Genomic DNA, 16,509 nt, shown 5'->3' with positions numbered 1-16,509 from the left:
ACATCTGCTGCCCAGATGGATCCCGGGTTCCTGGAGTTACCACACCCACACATAGATCCAATGCAACCACCGACCCGGAGACGAGCGAAGAGGGTGACGGGCGGCTTGCGGCGGCTGCAGTCGCAGGTGGTGGAGTCCACCCACGTCCAGGAGCTGGGAGTGATGCCGGTCATGCGTGCCACCCAAGCTGACACCGCACGGGTGGCATCCGCGGTGGAGGCAATGGGTGCGACAGTGTCAGACATGGGGAACGGTTTGCGAGGCCTGGGGCTTTCCGTGCAGGCGGCGTCTGTGGCCCAGGAAATGGCTGCCCTCTCACAGGAGGCCATGAGCCAGTGCCAGCGCCAGATGGCAGAGGCGCTCAACGCCATAGCCCAGTCTCTGCAGGCCATGGCCCAGTCTCAGTAGGCCATGGCCCAGTCTCTGCAGGCCATCGCTGAGGGCATCGGCGCCAGTGGCCATGTGCGAGCCGGCGTCGCACTGTCACAGACAGGGTTTGCCAACCCCCTGGGCTCCATGGCTGCAAACCTGCAGACCCCTGTCGATACCAGCACGGGCCTCCAGGACTGGCAGCGCCAGATGTCGGGGGGGCGTCGGATGGCCAGTCCGTTCGCATCCCCCACCCATGTAGAGGCCTGGGGGCCATCGGGCACCCCGAGGGAGGAGGAGGTGGTGTGGTCCGTCCCGGCTCCCCCTGTAGGGGAGGTCCTGGTACACCGCGACACCTCGGACTCCCCCCCTTCCGTCCCAGGTGCATCGGGTGGGCAACGGGCAGGACAGGCTGTCAGCTCGCCATCCCAGTCGCCCGGGCCGCAGCCTGGCCCATCTAGGCCAGGACGCCCCAGGAAACGGCCGCCAAAGGGATCCAGTGTCAGAGGGCAGGAATCACAGGAGTCCACCTCCAGTTCTGCTGTACCGTCTGGGGAACCACGTAGACGTAGTCAAAGGGCCCGTAAGGCCAAACAATTAGACACTGAGTAAGTTGGCACGGGTGCAGGGCACAGATGAGTTTTAGGGGCTAGGGCACGTGCATGAACTCCTTTGGTTATTAAAGTCAATGTTACACCTACAGAAGCTGCCTTTGTGCTCTGTCCAAAGCGTGCGGGGGTGTCATGTACATTGAGCGCAAGTGTGTGTGTGAGGGGTGGTCTTACCTCAGCCCCAAGTGAGTCTGCCCCCTTCCCCCTGGGCCGCCATCAACATCCCCCTGGCAGAGGACGGGACCGTGCGCTGCAGTGTCACAGCCGCATGCAGGGATGGTCCGGGTGGATGGTGGTACTGTGGCCATGGGTCAGATATAGTCCAACGATGTAGAGCCAGGAGCTCACCGCAGGGCAGGTTGTCATCATCCTCCATGGCCTGCAATAGACACACGTCCACCCGCAACTGTGTGAGCCCGGCCCGTTGTGCCGCAGGTGGATCGGCAATGGGGGGGCGGTGGTGTGCATGCGGGTGGGGTTGGGGAGGGGGGTGAGGGTGTTGGGTGGGTGGATGGGTGGGGGGTGTGGGTGGTCGGCTGTTGCCATGGTGTGCGGTCTGTGGCCATACTACCCGATTCCCACGCCCATCTCGTCAGTGAAACGGGCGTCTATCAGTCTGTCCCGTGCCCGCTGGGCCAGCCGGTAATGGTGGACAGCCACCCGCCTGTGTCTACCCCGTCTGCCCTGACCATTACCCCCATCCCCCTCATCTGGGGAGGACTGCGCCTCTTCCTGCTGCTCCTCCACTCCGCCCTCCTCTGCCTGCGGCACATCGCCCCTCTGCTGGGCTATGTTGTGCAGGACGCAGCACACCACAATGATGCGGCCGACCCTATCTGACCGAAACTGGAGGGCGCCCCCAGAGAGGTCCAGGCACCTGAAACGCATCTTCAGCACGCCAAAGCACCTCTCTATCACTCCCCTTGTCGCTACATGGGCATCATTGTAGCGGTTCTCCGCCTCATTGCGTGGCCTCCGTATAGGCGTCATCAGCCACGATCACAATGGGTAGCCCCTGTCGCCCAGCAACCAGCTCCTCAGCCGGGGATGGCGTCCCTCGTACATGCCGGTGATGGATGACCGCGACAACACGTATGAGTCGTGTACACTGCCCGGGTAACAGGCGCAGACGTGCAGTATCATCATGCGGTGGTCGCAGACCACCTGTATGTTCATCGAATAGGTCCCCTTCCTATTGGTGAACACGGCCCTGTTATCTGCAGGTGGCCGCACGGCGATGTGCATCCCATCGATCGCGCCCTGGACCATGGGGAACCTGGCCACGGCAGAGAAGCCCACGGCCCGGGCATCTTGGCTGGCCCGGTCCACGGGGAAGCGGATGTAGCGGTGCGCCATGGCATATAGGGCATCTGTCACTGCCCGGATGCACCGATGCACCGATGTCTGCGATATGCAGGACAGGTCCCCACTCGGTGCCTGGAATGTCCCCGTTGCATAAAAGTTCAGGGCCACCGTAACCTTGACGGACACGGGGAGAGGGTGTCCCCCGCCAGTGCCACGCGGTGACAGGTGTGCCAGCAGGTGGCAGATGTGTGCCACGGTTTCCCGCCTCATCCGGAGTCTCCTCCTGCATTCCCGGTCCGTGAGGTCCTGGTATGACTGCCGGGGCCGGTACACACGGGGCGCCCTCGGGTGCCTCCGTTGCCGTGGGGCTGCGACGTCCTCCTCCCCCTCCTCGTCCTGTCGGTCAGGTGTCCCTCCAGCCTGTGCGGCTGCCGCCTGTCCCTCTGCGGCAGCCTGCGCCGCCTCTCTGGCACGCTCCTCCTCCTCCTCCTCCTCCTCATCCAGGGCAACATAGACATGAGCGGCCAACATCGCTGGATGATCGGAAAACATGACGGCCTGGTGGGGGGGAGGGGAACGACGACATGTCATCATTGCCCATAATCCCTCCTCCCCCCAGCCAGATAGCATGGACCGCATGGGTCCAACTGTTGGAGGGTGGCACCTGGCCAGGTGGACCAACTCACTTGCCCTCGCATCCCCCTCCCCGGCACGGACCCCCCATCCCCCTCCCCGGCACGGACCCCTCCCAACCTCCACCCCGGCACGGACCCCCCATCCCCCTCCCCGGCACAGACTCCCCCCCCAACCTCCACCCCGGCACGGACCACCCCCCCCCCAACCTCCACCCCGGCACGGACCCCCCACCCCCCTCCCTGGCATGGACCCCCCCCCAATCTCCACCCGGGCACGGACCCCCCCATCCCCCTCCCCGGCACGGACCCCCCCCAACCTCCACCCCGGCACGGACCCCCCATCCCCCTCCCCGGCAGGAACCCCCCCAACCTCCACCCCGGCACGGACCCCCCATCCCCCTCCCCGGCACGGACCCCCCCCCCCCCAACCTAAACCCCGGCACGGACCCCCCATCCCCCTCCCCGGCACGGACCCCCCCCAACCTCCACCCCGGCACGGACCCCCCATCCCCCTCCCCGGCACGGACCCCCCCCCAACCTCCACCCCGGCACGGACCCCCCCCCGCAACCTCCACCCCGGCACGGACCCCCCACCCCCCTCCCTGGCATGGACCCCCCCCCAACCTCCACCCCGGCACGGAGCCCCCCATCCCCCTCCCCGGCACGGACCCCCCCCAACCTCCACCCCGGCACGGACCCCCCATCCCCCTCCCCGGCAGGAACCCCCCCAACCTCCACCCCGGCACGGACCCACCAACCCCCTCCCCGGCACGGACCCCCCCCCCAACCTACACCCCGGCACGGACCCCCCATCCCCCTCCCCGGCACGGACCCCCCCCCCAACCTCCACCCCGGCACGGACCCCCCATCCCCCTCCCCGGCACGGACCCCCCCCAACCTCCACCCCGGCACGGACCCCCCCCCCCCAACCTCCACCCCGTCACGGACCCCCCACCCCCCTCCCCGGCACGGACCCCCCATCCCCCAACCTCCACCCCGGCACGGACCCCCCATCCCCCTCCCCGGCACAGACCCCCCCCCCAACCTCCACCCCGGCACGGACCCCCCATCCCCCTCCCCGGCACGGACCCCCCCCCCAACCTCCACCCCGGCACGGACCCCCAATCCCCCTCCCCGGCACGGACCCACCCCCCCAACCTCCACCCCGGCATGGACCCCCCACCCCCCTCCTGGCACGGACACCCCCCCCAACCTCCACCCCGGCACGGACCCCCCCCAACCTCCACCCCGGCACGGACCCCCCATCCCCCTCCCCGGCACGGACCCCCCCCAACCTCCACCCCGGCACGGACTCCCCATCCCCCTCCCCGGCACGGACCCCCCATCCCCCTCCCCGGCACGGACCCCCCCCAACCTCCACCCCGGCACGGACCCCCCATCCCCCTCCCCGGCACGGACCCCCCCAACCTCCACCCCGGCACGGACCCCCCATCCCCCTCCCCGGCACGGACCCCCCATCCCCCTCCCCGGCACGGACCCCCCCAACCTCCACCCCGGCACGGACCCCCCCCCCAACCTCCACCCCGGCACGGACCCCCCATCCCCCTCCCCGACACGGACCCCCCCCCAACCTCCACCCCGGCACGGACCCCCCCCCAACCTCCACCCCGGCACGGACCCCCCATCCCCTCCCCGGCACGGACCCCCCCAACCTCCACCCCGGCACGGACCCCCCCCAACCTCCACCCCGGCACGGACTCCCCATCCCCCTCCCCGACACGGACCCCCCATCCCCCTCCCCGGCACGTACCCCCCCCAACCTCCACCCCGGCACGGACCCCCTCCCGGCACTCCCCCGGAGCCCAGCCTACTCTAAACCCCCCCTCCCCCCCCCGCCGCACACACACACACACACACCCCGAGACACACCTCTCCTCACGCATTCAGACTGCGGCCACGCCATCGCCTGCCCAGAGCCAACCCCCCAGGCCGTCACTCACCTCCATGCTGGTCGGCGTGAACCTGGAGCACAGGGTCACGCCGATGAAAAGGAGGTTTAATTTACGTCGATGTGAACGGTCATCACGTCGACGGGACTGCGGCCCATCCGGAATGGAGAATATCGGCAGGCCGAAAATCGGCTGCCTTGCGCAGACCCGTGACATTCTCCCACGGCAGCGGCGACATTAACGCCCCGCCGACTTTTCTCCCTTCGGAGACTTCGACAACCGGCGGGGGCGGGATTCACGGCGGCCAACGGCCATTCTCCGACCCTCTGGGGGGTCGGAGAATGACGCCCCAGGTGTCCATAATTAAATGCCACCTAGCTGGAAAGCTCTTTAACTTCAATCGCCTTTCCATAAATAATTATGGTCAAATTAAATTGACCATAATTGGAGCTATATTTTACAGATGACTGCAGTGTTGTTGCCCAGCTAGAAACAGATTTACAAGGCATTGTTCATCTCTCGAATTTCGTATACATTCTGCATGAAACTCAGCTTGTCTTGAAGGTTGCCGAAAGAAAACTCACAAATCAATCCAAACCTGGTCAACAAAATATTCCACCTTGCACTTCTGTTGAAGCAGAGACTCGAGAATATGTTGAGCACTTCCCATACCTTGACAGCCACTTCGCAAAAGGCCACGATTGACGAGGAGATTCATCATGAGATCAGTGGTGCCAGCTCAGCATTCTACAAACTCTGACAGTGTATATGTGACATCAAAGATATCTGCAAGTACACAAAAGCCCGAGGCAGAGATATTGCAGGATCAGCGGTGGGAGTGGGAAACCAAAGTATGTTTTAATGACCCATTGCTTAATTTTATCACATGCCTTTTAGACATCTTAAATCCTCATGCTTTACCAAGGTATTCTACATTGTTGCATGGCAATCTGTTGGCCCTTGGCATGTGAGCAAACACCATGCACAACATATAGTGCCATGCAGTAAAATGAAAGCAAACTATCTACAGGTTACAATCCAGGTCCCAGCCGGAACTTCTCTGCCTAGACTCCTATCTGGGCAGGCTTTTATGTCCGTAATCAATCACCCCGCTGATGGGCCCCCCAACGTCTTATGGGGGAGGCTAATCGGTCCCTCCCGGTACGTCTTGTGAGGGTCATACCAGTGACCTAACTGTCATGATATTCAGGTAAACATCATGGTGCAAGCATACATACATACTGATGGACAGATCAACGGACCAATCAATACACACACAACACCACAGCCAATCACAGGCAAGAGCATACACACAATAAAACGGGGAACACGACACTTCCCGTGCATCCCAGCAGGAGACAGCTCAGGGCACAGAGCTCACAACAAGCCACTCAGACATCCACCATGTGCTGAGTGCAACTCCAAGATAGTGTTAGGAATAGGTCCACAGATTCTAGGGTTATGTTCGAACCACAATAACCAGTTTACCACTGTAAATATATGTTAGTAATAAAACTGAGTTGTACCATCCGCAACCGTGTTGGCTCGTCTGTGTAGCAGAGCACCCAACACAACATAGTACCAGGATTGGAACCCGGTAACTGTGAGACCTACCTACAAATCCTCAGGAATCTGCCATCCTGCGCCATGGACACCGTCAGCACGCCGCAGCCGCTACAAATCGCTGGAAACCTCGGCGTCAATTGGAAGCTGTTCAAACGGCGCTTCCAGTTCTTCCTAGAAGCCACAGAAAGGGAGAGCGCTTCGGACACCAGGAAAATCGCCCTCCTCCTCTCCACGACAGGGCAACATGCCATCCATGTCTACAACTCCCTGGTGTTCGCGGAAGGTGAGGACAAGACCAAGTACAAGACGGTCCTTCTCAAACTTGACCAACACTTCAGCGGCGAGGTAAACGAGAGTTTCGAGAGGTATCTCTTCCAGCAGCGCCTGCAGGGTAAGGATAAACCCTTTCAATCTTTCCTCGCACCACCTCCGATTCAATGATTCGGGACCAGATTGTTTTTGGGGTCACCTCGGGCACCTTACGCCAGCAGCTCCTCAAAATTAAAGGCTTCACCCTAGCCTGTGTCCTTCATGAAAACGCGACCAGCCACTACTCCCAATTTCAAGCGGCCGAATCGGCGCGGCAGGGGTCCTACGCGGCCGGATCGGCAAGGCAGGCGTCCTACGAAGCCGAACGGGTCCAGGCGATCGAGTTCCGGCCCGCGGCCCGGACGAGGGCGGCCATTTCGCGCGCTTTCCGCGACCTCCCGTGTTTGTGCGCGCCAAAAAAGACGTTGACGCAGAGGGACATGATGCGCAGGCGCGTTCGACGCAAGACCAAACTGCGCATGCGCGGTGGCGCAACGAACGCCATGACGTCACGACGTGCGGCAACTGCGGAGCCACACATTTAAAGCGGCAATGTCCGGCAAAAAAACGACAATATCTCCGCTGTGGCAAGATAGGCCACTACACTGCCTGCTGTCGAGCAGCTCAACCTGCCAATGCTCCCCAATTCCGACAACCTCGCAGGGCCGTGCGGACCATTCAGCTTCCTTACTACGAGTCGTGCCCAGACGATATCCAGACCAGTGACACAGACGACCGGGTAGCCTTCCGTGTTGCGGTCATTGATGGGAACCAGATGTCTCCAGGCAGGACCCACCAGCCGTTGCAAGTGAACAGTGTCAATCCGGGTGATGAATGGTGTGCCACCCTAACGGTCAACCGATCACCGATAACATTCCGTCTGGACACTGGCGCCTCTGCCAACCTCATAGCATGGTCAGCCTTCTACGCCATGAAGGTCAGACCACCAATTCGGCCATCCCATTGCAAGATGGTCGACTACAATGGAAACGTTATCCCGGCCATGGGATCCTGCCAGCTCCAGGTGACACACAACACATATACGGCCACACTGTAATTCGAAATAGTCGGATCATCAAAGGACTCCCCGCTAGGCGCACAGGCATGCAAGGTTCTCCACCTCGTGCAGCGGGTCCCCGCTCTGTCTCCAGAAGGCACATCAGACTTCCCGGATGCTGAATTTAGGGCACAGCTTCAATCGCTCCTCGCCCACAACCAGGAGGCATTCGAGGGCATGGGCACACTGCTCTATACCTACAGAATACGCCACCCCGGTCATTCACGCACCTCGCAGGGTCCCAGCGCCACTCAAAGACCGCCTCAAGCAGCAGCTGCAGGATCTCCAGGACCAAGGGGTGCTATCCCGGGTCACGGAGCCCACGCCATGGGTCAGCTCCATGGTATGTGTTAAGAAGCCCTCTGGCGAGCTCCGGATCTGCATTGATCCAAAAGACCTCAACAACAACATAATGAGGGAACACTACCCCATATCCAAATGGGAAGAGATCACGAGCGAAATGGCCCGGGCTAAAATCTTTACAAAACTGGATGCCTCGAAGGGTTTTTGGCAGATCCAACTGGACCAGTCCAGCAGGAAGCTGTGCACCTTCAACACTCCTTTTGGCAGGTTCTGCTATAACAGAATGCCATTTGGCATCATCTCAGCATCCGAGGTCTTTCACAGGATCATGGAACAGATGATGGGGGGCATCGAAGGGGTGCGCGTCTACGTTGACGACGTCATCATCTGGTCCACCACACCACAGGAGCACATCAATCGTCTCCAGCGCGTCTTTGCGCGGATACAGGAAAACGGCCTGCGCCTCAACCGAGCCAAGTGTTCTTTCAGCCAAACCGAGCTGAAGTTTCTGGGGGACCACATATCCCGGTCAGGGGTCCGTCCAGATGCAGACAAGGTGAGTGCCATTACAGCCATGCCGCAGCCGGCAGACAAGAAAGCAGTGCTACGCTTCCTCGGCATGGTCAACTTCCTGGGGAAGTTCATTCCCAACCTTGCCTCCCACACGACGGCTCTTCGCCACCTAGTCAAGAAGTCCGCGGAGTTCCAGTGGCTGCCCGCACACCAGAAGGAATGGGGGGAGCTCAAAATTAAGCTCACCACAGCCCCAGTATTGGCGTTTTTCGATACATCTCGTGACACTAAAATTTCGACTGATGCCAGCCAGTCCGGCATTGGCGCAGTACTCCTACAGCGGAATGACACTGCATCATGGGCCCCGGTCGCCTATGCCTCGCGGGCCATGACCTCCACAGAACAGCGCTACGCGCAGATCGAAAAGGAGTGCCTGGGTTTGCTAACCGGAATAGACAAGTTCCATGACTACGTGTATGGTCTCCCCCAGTTTACCGTTGAGACTGATCATCGCCCCCTGGTCAGCATCATACATAAGGACCTGAACGAAATGACCCCTCGCCTCCAGCGCATCCTACTCAAACTCAGGAGGTACAACTTCCAACTGGTCTACACCCCGGGAAAGGACCTTATCATTGCGGATGCCCTATCTAGAGCAGTGAGCACACCGCCCGACTCAGAGGGGTTTGCCTGTCAGGTCGAAGCACAGGTGGCCTTCACATCGGCAAATCTGCCATCTGACGACTCCAGTCTGGCCCGTATTCGCCGGGAGACTGTGGCTGACCCCCTTCTACAACGTGTGATGCGCCACATGACGGAAGGGTGGCTCAAAGGACAGTGCCCACAGTTCTACAATGTCCGGGACGACTTGGCCGTCATTGATAGTGTCCTCCTAAAGCTGGACCGGATTGTGATTCCGCACAGCATGCACAAGCTGGTCCTCGACCAACTACACGAAGGCCATCTGGGGGTCGAGAAGTGCAGACGGAGGGCCCGAGAGGTGGTATACTGGCCGGGCATCAGTGATGACATTGCAATATGGTGCTCAACTGCCCCACCTGCTAAAGGTTTCAGCCGGCGCTACCTCCTGAGACGCTTCAGCCCCATGAGCTGGTGACGTCCCCCTGGGCGAAGGTGGGTGTGGATCTTTTTCACGCGCTCGGCAGGGACTATGTAATCGTCATTGATTACTTTTCAAACTATCCAGAGGTCATACGCCTGCATGATTTGACATTGTCCGCTGTCATAAGGGCCTGCAAAGACACTTTCGCTCGCCACGGCATTCCGATTACTGTCATGTCGGACAATGGGCCCTGTTTTGCCAGCCAGGAATGGTCATCCTTTGCTGCTTCGTATGGCTTCGCACACGTGACGTCCAGCCCTCTGCATCCCCAGTCCAATGGAAAGGCGGAGAAGGGCATTCACATCGTCAAGCGGCTCCTCTGCAAGGCTGCTGCTGCCGGATCGGATTTCTGCCTAGCCCTGCTAGCCTATCGCTCGGCCCCACTAGCCACTGGCCTCTCACCAGCCCAGCTGTTGATGGGTCGTGCCCTCAGGACCACTGTGCCATCCATTCTGGTCACCACAAACAACCATGCTCCGGTACTGCACAGGATGCAACAGCAGCACGTTCGCCAGAAGATGGCATATGACACACGGGCAACTGATCTTCCCGTTCTGGCGCCTGGAGACGACGTCCGCATCCACCTACCAGAAGGTGGCTGGTCAGCACCTGCCAAAGTTCTCCAACGCGTGGCTCCCCGCTCGTTCCTGGTTCACATGCCTGATGGCTCCATTCGCAGGCGCAATTGCCGGGCTCTTCGCCTGCTTCCACGCTCGCTACGGGAACTTTCACCGGTACCACGCTGTCCTGTTGTCGACTTCGTGGAGCTTCCTGCCACCATGCCCATTCCGTCGTCGCCTATGGCCAGGCCCATTCCTCAGCCGGTGGATCCTGACCCACCCTTGAGGCGATCAACCCGAATTCATCGCCCACCTACTAGACTGGACTTATGAGTCTGTTTGAACATTTAACTCACTGATGCATAATACCATTGTGTTAATATGTTAATAATTTTTCCTTGTCATTATAGGAGTTCGTTTTGACGTTCAACATTTCCCCGTCTTTTGTTTATGGTACAACCTCGTTGCTATGTCGCACCTGACATCGCCCCTTGTATATAGTTTAGCCTCATGTACATGCTGTAGATATTGCACACACACACATTCAGCTGCACTCAGTACACATCTCTATTTATAACCACATAGGCACATGTTCTTGTAAAAAAGGGGGATGTCATGATATTCAGGTAAACATCATGGTGCAAACATACATACATACTGATGGACAGATCAACGGACCAATCAATACACACACAACATCACAGGCAAGAGCATACACACTATACAACGGGAACACGACACTTCCCGTGCATTCCAGCAGGAGACAGCTCAGGGCACAGAGCTCACAACAAGCCACTCAGACATCCACCATGTGCTGAGTGCAACTCCAAGATAGTGTTAGGAATAGGTCCACAGATTCAAGGGTTATGATCGAACCACAATAACCAGTTTACCATTGTAAATATATGTTAGTAATAAAACTGAGTTGTACCATCCGCAACCGTGTTGGTTCGTCTGTGTAGCAGAGCACCCAACACAACACTAACCTCTCCTTCATTCTGTCTGTTCAAATGGCCAATATTTATCCCTCAATCAACTGCTGCGAGAGTTAATATTTTAATATAACTCTTCTTTAAAACCTTCTCCTTTCTCCACCAATGCTGCCAGCTCTGCTCAGTTTTTCCAGAACTTTCTGTTTTTATTTCAGATCTTCAGCGTCTACAATTTTTTACTTTTGTTATATTGTTGCACTAAAATCAGATTGCCTGCTCATTTATTTCATTGCTGCTAATGGGAGCTTGCAGTGCTCATATTTACATGTGTGTTTCCTACATTACATTACTATTCAAAAGTATTTCATTTGACTTTAAAACACTTTCTGACGTGCTGAGCTCATTAAAGGTTCTATATGAAATATTTTTTCTTTCTAGGGTTCATGTAGTAACAAAAAACACCTGATTATTTTTTTTACCAGATTCAGGAATAAAGAAGGCATAACTGAGAATTTCTCACCGAATGTACAATTGCTGTTATCAATTGTGAAGTTCGGCTCCTCCCTCTGCAACTGAATCCTCGACTTTCTGACCCACAGACCACAATAAGTAAGAATAAACAACGACGCCTCCTCCACGATAGCCCGCAAGACTGTGTACATAGCCCCCTACTATACTCCTTATGCACACATGACTGTGAGCTAAAATTTGGCTTCAACTCCATCAACAAGTTCGCTGATGACACGAGCGCAGAGGTTCGGATCTCAAACAATGATGAGTCAGAATACAGGAGGGAGATGGAGAACTTAATGGCATGGTGCAATGACAACAATCCTTCTCTCAATGTCAGCAAAACTAAGGGGCTGGTAATTGACTTCAGGAAGCGAAGTGTCGTACACGCCTGTCTGTATCAATTGTGCCGAAGTGGAGATGGTTGAGAGCTCCAAATTCCTAGGGGTAAACATCACCAACCATCTGTCCTGGTTAACCTATGTCGACGCTTCGACCAAGAAAGCACAACAGTGCCTTTAATTCCTCAGGAAATTAAGGAAATTTGGCATGTCCGCAATGACTCTTACCAATTTTTTACAGATGCACCATAGAAAGCATCCTATCTGTCATGATATTCAAACACACACATCATGATGGACACACTAACAGGCAAATCAGAGTACACAACACCACAACCAATCACAGACAAGAACACCAACCACATAAAAAGCACGAGCACGACACCTGGAGGTCAGTAGGTCTGGGGAGAAGGGAACAAGAAAGAGCTGTTGAAACACCACAAGCAGGGAGCCCCCCACGTGCAGAGTGCAAAGACCAAGTTGTAAATAGTGAGTTTAAATAAAGAAGCGTTGTACCATATGCAACTGTGTTGGCTCATCTGTGTGTCAGAACACCCAACACCACATGGTACAGGAGTGGATCGATACCTGCCTACTAACCTGCCATTCTGGACATGGACCACACCGGCAAACCGCAGCCGATGCAAGTCACGGGGAACCTAGGCACCAACTGGAAGCTCTACAGGCAGCGATTTGACCTGTACATCCGTGCCACCGAAAAACAGAATGCCTCGGATGATTCGAAGATTGCAATGCTCCTCTTCTACGCAGGCCCCCACCCAAACGATGTCTTTAATTCACTGGTGTTCGAAGAAGGCGAAAACCAGGCCAAATATGACACGGTCATCCTCAAACTGGACCAGCACTTTCAAGTTGAAGTAAACGAAAGTTTTGAAAGATACATCTTTCAGCAACGCCTGCAAGGTAAGGAGGAGCTTTTTCAACCCTTTTTGACGCACCTCCGGATTCTAGCGCAGTCCTGCGGTTACGGCACCACTACAGAGTCCATGATCAGGGACCAGATTGTTTTTGGCGTTGCCTCTAGTGGCCTACGCCAGCAGCTTCTTAAAATAAAGAGCCTCACCTTAGCGTCTGCTGTGGAAGCCTGTGTCCTCCATGAAAATGCTACCTGCCGTTTTGCCCGATTTCAGGCGTCCGAGTTGGCACGGAGGGGGTCCCCAGCCGTCGGATCGGCAAGCCAGGCCGCCCACGACGTCGAACGCATCCAGGCCGTCGATTTCTTCCCGCCCCACGGCCCGGACGACAGCGGCCGCTTCCCGCGCTTTTCGCGGTCTCCCGCGCAGGTGCGCGCCAAAAATAACGGCCACAACGAGGGACGCACTGCGCAGGCGCGTCCACCGCAAGATCGCACTGCGCATGCGCAGTGGCGCAACGAACGCCGTGACGTCATGACGTGCAGCAATTGTGGAGGTCTACACTTAAAAGGGCAATGTCCTGCAAAAAACCGACAGTGCAACAGATGTGCCATGATGGGCCACTACGCAGCCCGCTGTCGTGCGGCTCAACCCATAGATCCGGCGCATCCTCGACAACCTCGCGCACGAGTCAGGACCGTCCAGCCCACGCATCAAGACTTCCAGTTAAGTGATGCAGATGACCAGGATGCCTTCCGAGTTGCCGTCATTGATGTCAACAAGGTCAATGCCATCAATCCAGCCGATGAGTGGTGTGCCACCCTGACGGTCAACCGATCGCGCGTCGCCTTCCGTCTGGACACCGGCGCATCCGCCAACCTGATTGCTTACTCTGCAGTCCAGGCCATGAAGGTCAAACCACCCATCACACCATCCCGGCTTAAGATGGTTGACTATAACGGGAACGTTATCCCGTCCATAGGATCTTGCCAGCTACAGGTGACTCACAAGAGGTACACGGCCACACTCCCCTTCGAAGTTGTGGGCTCATCAAAGGACTCGTTACTGGGCGCACAAGCGTGTAAGGTCCTTCACCTGGTACAGCGCATTATGTCTCGCTCTCCAGATGAGATATCCGACTTCCCGGATGCTGAGTTCCACGCGAATCTCCATTCCCTCCTCGCTCACAACCAGGAGGTTTTTGAAGGCATGGGGACATTGCCACACACGTACAAGATTCGACTCAGACCGGACGCCATCCCTGTCGTTCACGCACCTCGCAGGGTTCCTGCGCCTCTCAAAGACCGCCTCAAGGCACAACTGCAGATTCTTCAGGACCAAGGGGTCCTATCCAAGGTCACGGAGCCCACGCCATGGGTCAGCTCCATGGTCTGTGTAAAGAAGCCCTCGGGCGAGCTCCGTATATGTATAGATCCAAAAGATCTGCACAACAACATCATGCGGGAACACTATCCCATCCCGAAACGAGAAGACCTCACCAGCGAGATGGCGCGAGCCAACATATTCACTAAATTGGATGCGTCCAAAGGATTCTGGCAGATCCAACTGGACCCGGCCAGCCGAAGACTATGCACATTCAACACCCCTTTTGGCAGATTCTGCTACAACCGGATGCCATTCGGCATCATTTCGGCATCTGAAGTATTCCACCGCATTATGGAGCAGATGATGGAAGGCATCGAAGGGGTACGTGTATATGTGGACGATATCATCATTTGGTCCACCACTCCGCAGGAACACATGCATCGTCTTCGACGTGTCTTTACCCGCATACGGCAAAATGGCCTGCGTCTCAACCGTGCGAAGTGTGCTTTCGGCCAGACGGAGCTGAAATTCCTCGGGGACCACATCTCAAGGTCCGGGGTCCGTCCCGATGCAGACAAGGTTAGCGCCATCACAGCCATGCCACGACCGGCTGACAAGAAGGCTGTCTTAAGATTCCTGGGCATGGTCAACTTCCTTGGAAAGTTCATTCCCAACCTGGCTTCTCATACAACAAACATGCGCCATCTCGTAAAAAAATCGACGGAATTCAACTGGCACCAATCGCATCAGCGGGAATGGGAGGAGCTCAAGCACAAACTGGTCACGGCACCAGTGCTGGCCTTCTTTGACACGACTCGCCCTACAAAGATCTCAACAGACGCCAGCCAATCTGGTATTGGAGCGGTACTCCTGCAAAAAGACAGCACGTCATCATGGGCCCCGGTTGCGTATGCCTCACGAGCCATGACCCCTACCGAACAGCGCTACGCGCAAATCGAAAAAGAATGCCTGGGCTTGTTAACTGGACTGGACAAGTTCCACGACTATGTGTATGGCCTGCCACGATTCACGGTCGAAACTGACCACCGCCCCCTGGTCAACATCATTAACAAAGACCTGAACGACATGACTCCTCGCCTCCAGCGCATCTTACTCAAACTCAGGAGGTACGATTTTGAACTGATCTACACTCCGGGGAAGGAACTCATCGTGGCGGACACTCTTTCCCGAGCAGTGAGCACACCACCAGATGCAGAGGGGTTCGTGCGTCAAATTGAGGCACACGTGACTCTGACAGCAGCAAATATGCCAGCTGATGATCCTAGTCTGGCCCACATACGCGCAGAGACGGCGACTGACCCTCTGCTGCAGCGAGTGATGCGCCACATGACGGAAGGGTGGCTAAAAGGGCAGTGCCCCCAGTTTTATAATGTGCGAGATGATCTCACCAATATAGACGGGGTCCTTATGAAATCGCATAGGATCGTTATTCCACACAGTGTGCGCCAGATGATTCTTCGTCAACTACACGAAGGCCACTTGGGCGTCGAAAAATGCAGACGAAGGGCCCGGGAGGCGGTATATTGGCCGGGTATTAATGAAGACATAGCCAACATGGTGCTCAACTGCACAACCTGTCAGAGGTTTCAGCCCGCGCAACCTCCGGAAACACTTCTACCACACGAGATGGTGACGTCCCCCTGGGCGAAGGTGGGTGTGGACCTATTTCACGCGCTCGGCTAGATCACATTGTTATTATAGACTACTTCTCAAACTACCCGGAAGTCATGCCTCTCCATGATCTGACGTCGTCCGCAGTCATTGGGGCCTGCAAGGAAACGTTTGCTCGCCATGGCATTCCAAGGACTGTCATGTCAGACAATGGACCTTGTTTTGCCAGCCGTGAATGGTCGTCCTTTGCCGCAGCATATGGTTTCACTCATGTGACATCCAGCCCTCTGCATCCACAATCGAACGGGAAGGCTGAAAAGGGTGTCCACATCGCAAAGCGGCTCCTGTGCAAGGCGGCTGATGCCGGATCGGACTTTAACCTTGCCTTGCTGGCCTATCGATCGGCCCCGTTATCCACGGGCCTCTCGCCAGCGCAGCTACTAATGGGTCGCTCCCTCAGGACGACGGTACCTTCCGTCCTGGCACCGACAACAGACAATGAGGCGGTTCTTCGGAACATGCAACTGCAGCATGATCGCCAGAAAGGTCGGTACGACACACGAGCGACGGACCTGCCCCCCCTGTCCTCCGGAGACAAAGTACGCGTCCATCAACCGTATGGTGGCTGGTCA

At 57.2% G+C, this 16,509-nt stretch overlaps 1 long non-coding RNA gene across 1 annotated transcript in view; it reads left to right on the top strand.

Moving 5' to 3' along the window:
- LOC140399059 (uncharacterized) overlaps nt 1-11,937 on the top strand; it is a 231,556-nt gene extending 219,619 nt beyond the window's left edge. The window contains exon 3 of the long non-coding RNA XR_011937614.1: nt 11,676-11,937. This is a non-coding gene — a long non-coding RNA (uncharacterized lncRNA). The remainder of the gene's footprint in view (nt 1-11,675) is intronic.
- Nucleotides 11,938-16,509: the final 4,572 nt, after the last annotated feature.

Source organism: Scyliorhinus torazame, chromosome 22 (assembly GCF_047496885.1).
Source record: "Scyliorhinus torazame isolate Kashiwa2021f chromosome 22, sScyTor2.1, whole genome shotgun sequence".
In the NCBI taxonomy this organism is placed as follows: domain Eukaryota; kingdom Metazoa; phylum Chordata; class Chondrichthyes; order Carcharhiniformes; family Scyliorhinidae; genus Scyliorhinus; species Scyliorhinus torazame.
The sequence above is the reverse complement of the archived record's forward strand: the minus strand, read 5'-3'. Positions and strand labels throughout refer to the sequence as shown.